General features: G+C 42.3%; 1 pseudogene; it reads right to left on the bottom strand.

Annotated features, from left to right (window-relative positions):
* Positions 1-4,632: 4,632 nt before the first annotated feature.
* Positions 4,633-6,017, bottom strand: LOC140527722 (oxidative stress-induced growth inhibitor 1-like; annotated as a pseudogene).
* Between the last annotated feature and the right edge of the window lie 229 nt (positions 6,018-6,246).

Genomic DNA, 6,246 nt, shown 5'->3' with positions numbered 1-6,246 from the left:
CAGTCCCCCTTTATACATAGAACTTGGAATGCAGAAGGCATGATGTTGTTCCAACCGTCAATGGAACTGAAGATCATGCATAGAAATTATAGCAAGAATGAAGAAAATTATGTATCAAATGATGAGACCAGAAGTAGTAGGGAGAACTTAAAAAGGAATATCTTTGAAGATTCATCTTGTTTTCTTTCTGTGACCTTCCTGACTTACCCCATCCTATTCCTAGCAGGAAGAGAAGCTACAAGCCAACGGTGACAATGTGGGAGAAATAGCAGAACCAAGAAACAAAACAATTCTTGTTTTCTCTTTCCCTCTCTCTCCCTATCTTGCCCGCTTGCACTCTCTTCTGTCTCCTTCCCTCCCTTCAAGAGACTCATTTAACCTCATATGAGGACAGGCATCATTTTTGTGAAGCTAGAAATTTTTTTTTTCCTGGAGATCCAAGAAGTTGTATTTTAATTAAATACCTTTCATTCCTTGACCAAAATTTTCTATGGACCCAATCCAATAAACATTTATTAAGTGCCTATTATATGATTCTAACTGCTGAGGATACAATTAATAAAAAGAAAGACAGTCCCTGACCTATAGGAGTTTACATTCTAAAGGAGGAAACAACACACAAAGGGATTTAGAAAACAACAAAACACAACAACAAGGTAGGGACAGAGGAAGGAGGGACACCAGGTGTATCTAGTTCCTCGAACTGAAAGGAGGCAGAGTAGCAGATTGTAAGTGGATTTATCTGTGAGTTCAGTTTCTGTGCAGTATAAAGGAAGGAGGAACATCAGCATAGGGAAGAATTGGTACTGCGCCCTTCAGCCTGCCAATCAGAGGGAAGAGGAAACTGAGGGAGGTGGTATTAATCCAGGTTTGAGTGATGATTTTATCGTGGATAAATTTGAAACCAGATAGGAAAGTACATTCAAAGTATTTTGGTATTCTTACTTTGTAGCTGGAAAAACAGTCCCAAATTCTTTTAATTAACATTAATCTTAATGTTAGATATCATCTAGTCAAACCTCCCCATCTTACATTTGTGGAAACTAGCATGCCCAAGAGCACAAATCTTATGTGTGAAGGTGAGAACTGGTATTAAAATCAAAGTCGTCTGCTTTAAAAGCAGAGATAAGTTGATAATAACATTTGTTTTTTAATTGCAAAAGTCATGTTGGGAGTAGAGAAACCTTAATCATTAGTTGTTGCTTTTTTCCCTGAAACTTGTCTTTTTGAAACTAAGTATAGTGCCTCAGAACATAATATATCATGTGGAAGGTTGAAGTGAAACAATGAGATTTTCACACCTAAGTATTAAACTCTGAAGACCTAAAGCTGTGGACCATTGTCTCAGAATGTACCTTTCAGTAAACCACTTTCCCTTTCTCTGTCTCAGCACCTTCAGACAAACTGGGAAGAATATTAGCAAGATACATCACAGGGGTATCCTGAAAATCAGTTCCTGTTGATAATATGCAGACAACCCAGGAAGAAAAAGACAGAAGATGCTTTTTTTTGGCATATTTCCACTTCTAAGTTTTCACTTATTTGCCTTGCTTTTTGTTGTTTACCCAGATACTTGAATCTTCACTATGGCAAATGCAACACCTCTGATGTAGAATTATCCACTTGAGGTTGCATTTTGACAATTCATTCAGGTTCTGAGTCTCCCAGCAGAGCTAGAATTGCAACAGAATGTCTGTTCAAACAGCCCATAGGCTACATGGGGGCAGCCTGTTCACATTCACTCTGCCTACCCTTCTCCTTCCAGCTTTTTTCCAACTTTGCCAGGATCCCAAAAGACTCATCCTTTCTGCTTCTTATTTATCCTCATAGACTGGGAAAACTGAAACACTTCTTTTGGAGATCATTTAGACTGACCACACTTCATTTTATGGGCGAGGGAACTGAGTCCCAGAGAAGGAAAACTACTTACAGTAGGTCACACAAACACACACACACACACACACACACACACACACACACACACACATAACGACTGTGTTAGAACTGGCTCCCAGAATTCAACTCCCAAACAGTTATTGCTCTTATGGCACTAACCTGGTTGCTACTAAGCTCACTTTAGATTTCACTATATTTCCCATCTTTTAAATGGGAATGTTAAAGCATAAAATAAGAGAATCTCTTCAATTAGAATGGAAGAAACCCATCTTTGGGCTAAAGGATGATCAGGGTAAGGAAGTGATTGGAACAGTAGCTCTCCTTTGCAGTATATTTTAGATCATGGATTTGGAAAGAACCACAAAGACATTCTAATATAGTCTACTAATTTTCAGAGAATTATTGTATAGGAAGGGACCTTAGAAGTCCTCTGAGTCCAGCTTCTTACCTCATGCTCTAATTCCCTTTGTAGTATTCTTGGCAGAAGAATCATCCAATAATACTTATAATCTTCCAGTGACAGGGAACTCATTTTATTATAATGCAACTTACTATATTTGGTGGGAAAATCTAATTGCCCCCACACTCATACTGGGGAGTAATCCTTGTGGAGAAAGGGACCATCCTTCTTAGCACCAGCAGGGTCATCTGCTGACCCACTGCCACCAATAGATCATGCAAGCCAGCCTATTTAGACCAATTGTATATGAAGCAAAATGTATCCAGGAAAGACATAATATTTCTCTTATATTCCAAGTGCCATTATTTTAACCACTGCCCTCTCCTATACTCTAGTGAAGATAACTCAAGTCCCAAGAGCCGCAGGAATAACAATACATCCACCCCACCCCCACTTCACTCTATCAAGAAAACCTGCTTTGATCCTGGCTCCCACAGCAATCAGAGAAAGGTTTCTACTCTGGAAGAGATGTGACCTGTCAAATCCCTCTGCAAGAGCTGCAGCCCATGTCTCCTAAACAAATGTAGCTTGGAAAAGGCCTAGGGAAAGTTCTCTCCACCAAAACCCTTGGTAATATAAAAGATTCAAAGGAAAAAGAGATACAATTTTAGTGAAAATGACATTAAAAATACCAATTGCTATGATTTTGCTGTTCTTCTGTGTCTTACCGTATGAATTAAAGTTGAAACTCATCATATGTTCTCTCTATATTAATTAGCATGTGAACTCCTAGACTGCTTTTCTTTTCAATTGCGTCCATAGTGTTTGACATAGTCTTTGAAAGCAACAAATCCATAATAAATGTTTGCTATTTATTCATTCAGCCATGCATGCATATGTTCATTCATTATATAATTCTAATGTTTTCTAATGTCTATTGAGTAGGGGACAGCTAAGTAGAGCAGTAATAGAACACTGAGCTTGGAGTCAGGAAAACTCATCTTAGCTCAAATCTGGTGTCAGACACTTACTAGTTGTGTAACCCTGGACAAGTCATTTAATCCTGTTTGCCTCAGTTTCCTCATCTCTAAAATGAGCTGGAAAAGGAAATGGCAAACCCCAAATAGAGTCACAAAGGGTCAGACATGACTGAAAAATAACTGAACAACCAAAGCAGTGACAAGATATTAAGCAGACACATACCTCTCAGAAAATTTAAACTTCTCTACTGCTAGCTCATGCCAAAACAAAACTTAAGTAGGGTGTTATTAGTTATCATCAACCTTTCCATGGTCAAATAAATACAATTTCACATCAGGAAAATTTCTCTTATTATTTTCTCTCTACAAAAAATGTTGGTTGAAGGAATAAATAGTAATCATTCTAAAGATCTGAATAGTGTTACTCTGAGAAAAATCTTTCAGGATATTCGGACACCATTCTTTGAGTGATCTGTATTGATATACTCTGATGTTGGCTTAGTCAGGGACTGTCAGGATTGATAAAAACAGTTAATTAAGTCATGGTATAGATGAAGACAAGGTGTGACTTATGTGTCCATATCTGTCAATTATTTGTTCACCAAGCATATCACTGTTTGATATCCATGGGCTAGCTTTCTTATAAATGTAGCCTAATGGCACAAAGGGGGCATTTAAAAAAGAACAAACAGTACTTAGAACAGTATCTCATATCTTATAGCATCTTAGTAAATGTTTATTAGATTGGATTAAAAAAAGAAACTGTTTTGGCATATATATCTTCCTAGTACTAGAACTGTAACCCCAAGTATGTGCCAGTCCCTTTAATAGTATTTTTTTTTTTAATTTTGGCAGCTATTTGGTTTATTCAAGATGTAATCCTGGGAAAGAGGGAAAGAGCCCCTAACTTCCTAGTGCTGAGTTCTACCATCAATGTTGCTCATTGGCCCAGGTTTTGGGGCCTTGGGAGCCTGAAGTTCCAGAGGCCTGGAAATCTCCAGTTTGGGTTCAGGAAATTTTGAGCTGGTCAGCACTAAATATACTTCTCAGACCCTGGTTCAGCCAGACCCACAAACACTGTACTTTTCCCAGGGCATGGGTCTGACCTTTGGGTAGCCCTGACATTTTGGTCTATTAACAAAGAACTGGTCTTTAGAATCACTTCCCTTCCCATTCCCTCCCTTTATACACACATACTCTCCCTACAGGGAGACATCCCTTTAGGGGAGGCCCATTTTGGGGTCCAGGCTCATGTCTGAGCCCTAGTCACTATACCAAGCAGGACTGAGCAGGTCTCCTTCCTTGTCTGAGCTGGGGCTGTGAGGTTGGGGGCATTGAGGGTGCGCAGGGGTAGTCTTAGGGGGGCTTCCTATTTTCTTTGAGCAGAGAGCTGGCTACAACCAATGCCCCTCCCTGCACAGATCTCACAAAGTTGTCTCCCACCAGGGGCCCCATGGCCAGGTGCTCTAGTAGGTGAAGAGGTCAACCTCAATGGGGTTCCTCTTGGGGCTGAGTGGTTGGTCTGGGTCCACAGGGAGGTCAGTGCCACCATGGGTCAGGAAGCAGAGGTCAGGGTAGGAGCCGATGAGGACCAGCACAACATGAACACCCCTGTGCTCCTGCTTCTAATCTTGGAACACGGCCTCATGGTCCTCCTGGAAGAGCAGGAACTGATGTTTTGGCAGGCTCAAGAAGCCTTTGTGGGGAGTGGAGGAGAGGACAGATTTCTCCCGCATCACCTGGGGTACTTCTTGGTACTCTGGGTACATCGTCTTGGGGAGCTGTCTGAAGATGAGACCAGGGTCATCCCCATGCTGGCGGAATGTATGGATCACTGGGAGGTTGTAGTGCCGAGCACAGAAGACGGCATCGACTGTTGAGAGCCTGGCCTGATGATGAGTACAGGGTCAGATGTGGAGGTCACAACCCCAGCCTTCATGGCCTCTTCTAAGTCAGAGAGGTCATAATGAACGTAGGGGAGATCCTCTCTGACAATATCCAGCCTGACTGGGTTGTCTGATGTCCCCGTGGCCAGGACCACATTGCGGGTACAGAATCTGAAAGGCTGCTGGCTCCCATCTGTGGAGGTCATAAAACCACTCAACATGAACAGGGGGCTGTTCACCCATCTTGCTGGCTCCTGGTCTCCCCTGACTGTGTGCTCCCAATGTCCACAGCCGTGACCACAGTACCACAGAAGTTGTGGCTCAGTCCCTTCTTCACCACATAATCCCAGTAATAATGGGCAATGTCCCCAGCTGTGGCCTAGCTGTCCCACAGGCCCCTGAATGTCTTCCACATTCAATCCTTAAATTGCAGATTAGGGAGCCCCATCCACTCACCCTGGCTTAAGGTCACTATGGAGCCTTCAACGGAATTCCAGGCAGCTCCAGGGAGGTTGCGACCCACGACCAGGTGGGGGATCACTCTCTCTGCTTGGTGTTTCCAGGCAAGGACAGACTCAGTATCTCCTCCAAAATCTGTATCTGGATGCAGAAGAGCATCAAAGAGTAGGGCCACAGGACTTTGACTTCTGCCTTGCAAGCCTTCTGATAGATGGTCCAGGTCCTGGTCCAGGATAGACATGTGGCTTCACAGTCAGCTTCTTCTGTAGGATGGGGTGTGGATGGACAGCATCAGCTTTCACATAAGGAGTATAGTCAGAGAGCAGACAGACAGATTCCTGAAGGGCCATTGCTGATGATGATGACTGAGAGAGGCTCCTTCCACACAAAACACATAGTTGCCACAGGAAAAGATCTCAAAGTCAGAAACCAACCTGTCAGGGCCAATCAGGAGCCATGAGTAGGAAGATCTGACAAGTCCCACTTTCCCAGAAGAACAAGGAGACACAGGGTCCCAGATCCTGCTAGTTCTACAGGACACCCATTGCTCAGTGTGTATTCAAGAGTCTCCCTTTAACAGGATTTTAATAATGATATGAAAACATTATCGGTTTATATTTCTATT

Source organism: Notamacropus eugenii, chromosome 1 (genome assembly GCF_028372415.1).
Source record: "Notamacropus eugenii isolate mMacEug1 chromosome 1, mMacEug1.pri_v2, whole genome shotgun sequence".
NCBI classification, from domain to species: domain Eukaryota; kingdom Metazoa; phylum Chordata; class Mammalia; order Diprotodontia; family Macropodidae; genus Notamacropus; species Notamacropus eugenii.
Note: the sequence above shows the minus strand (reverse complement) of the source record. Positions and strands in the feature narration are given on the sequence as shown.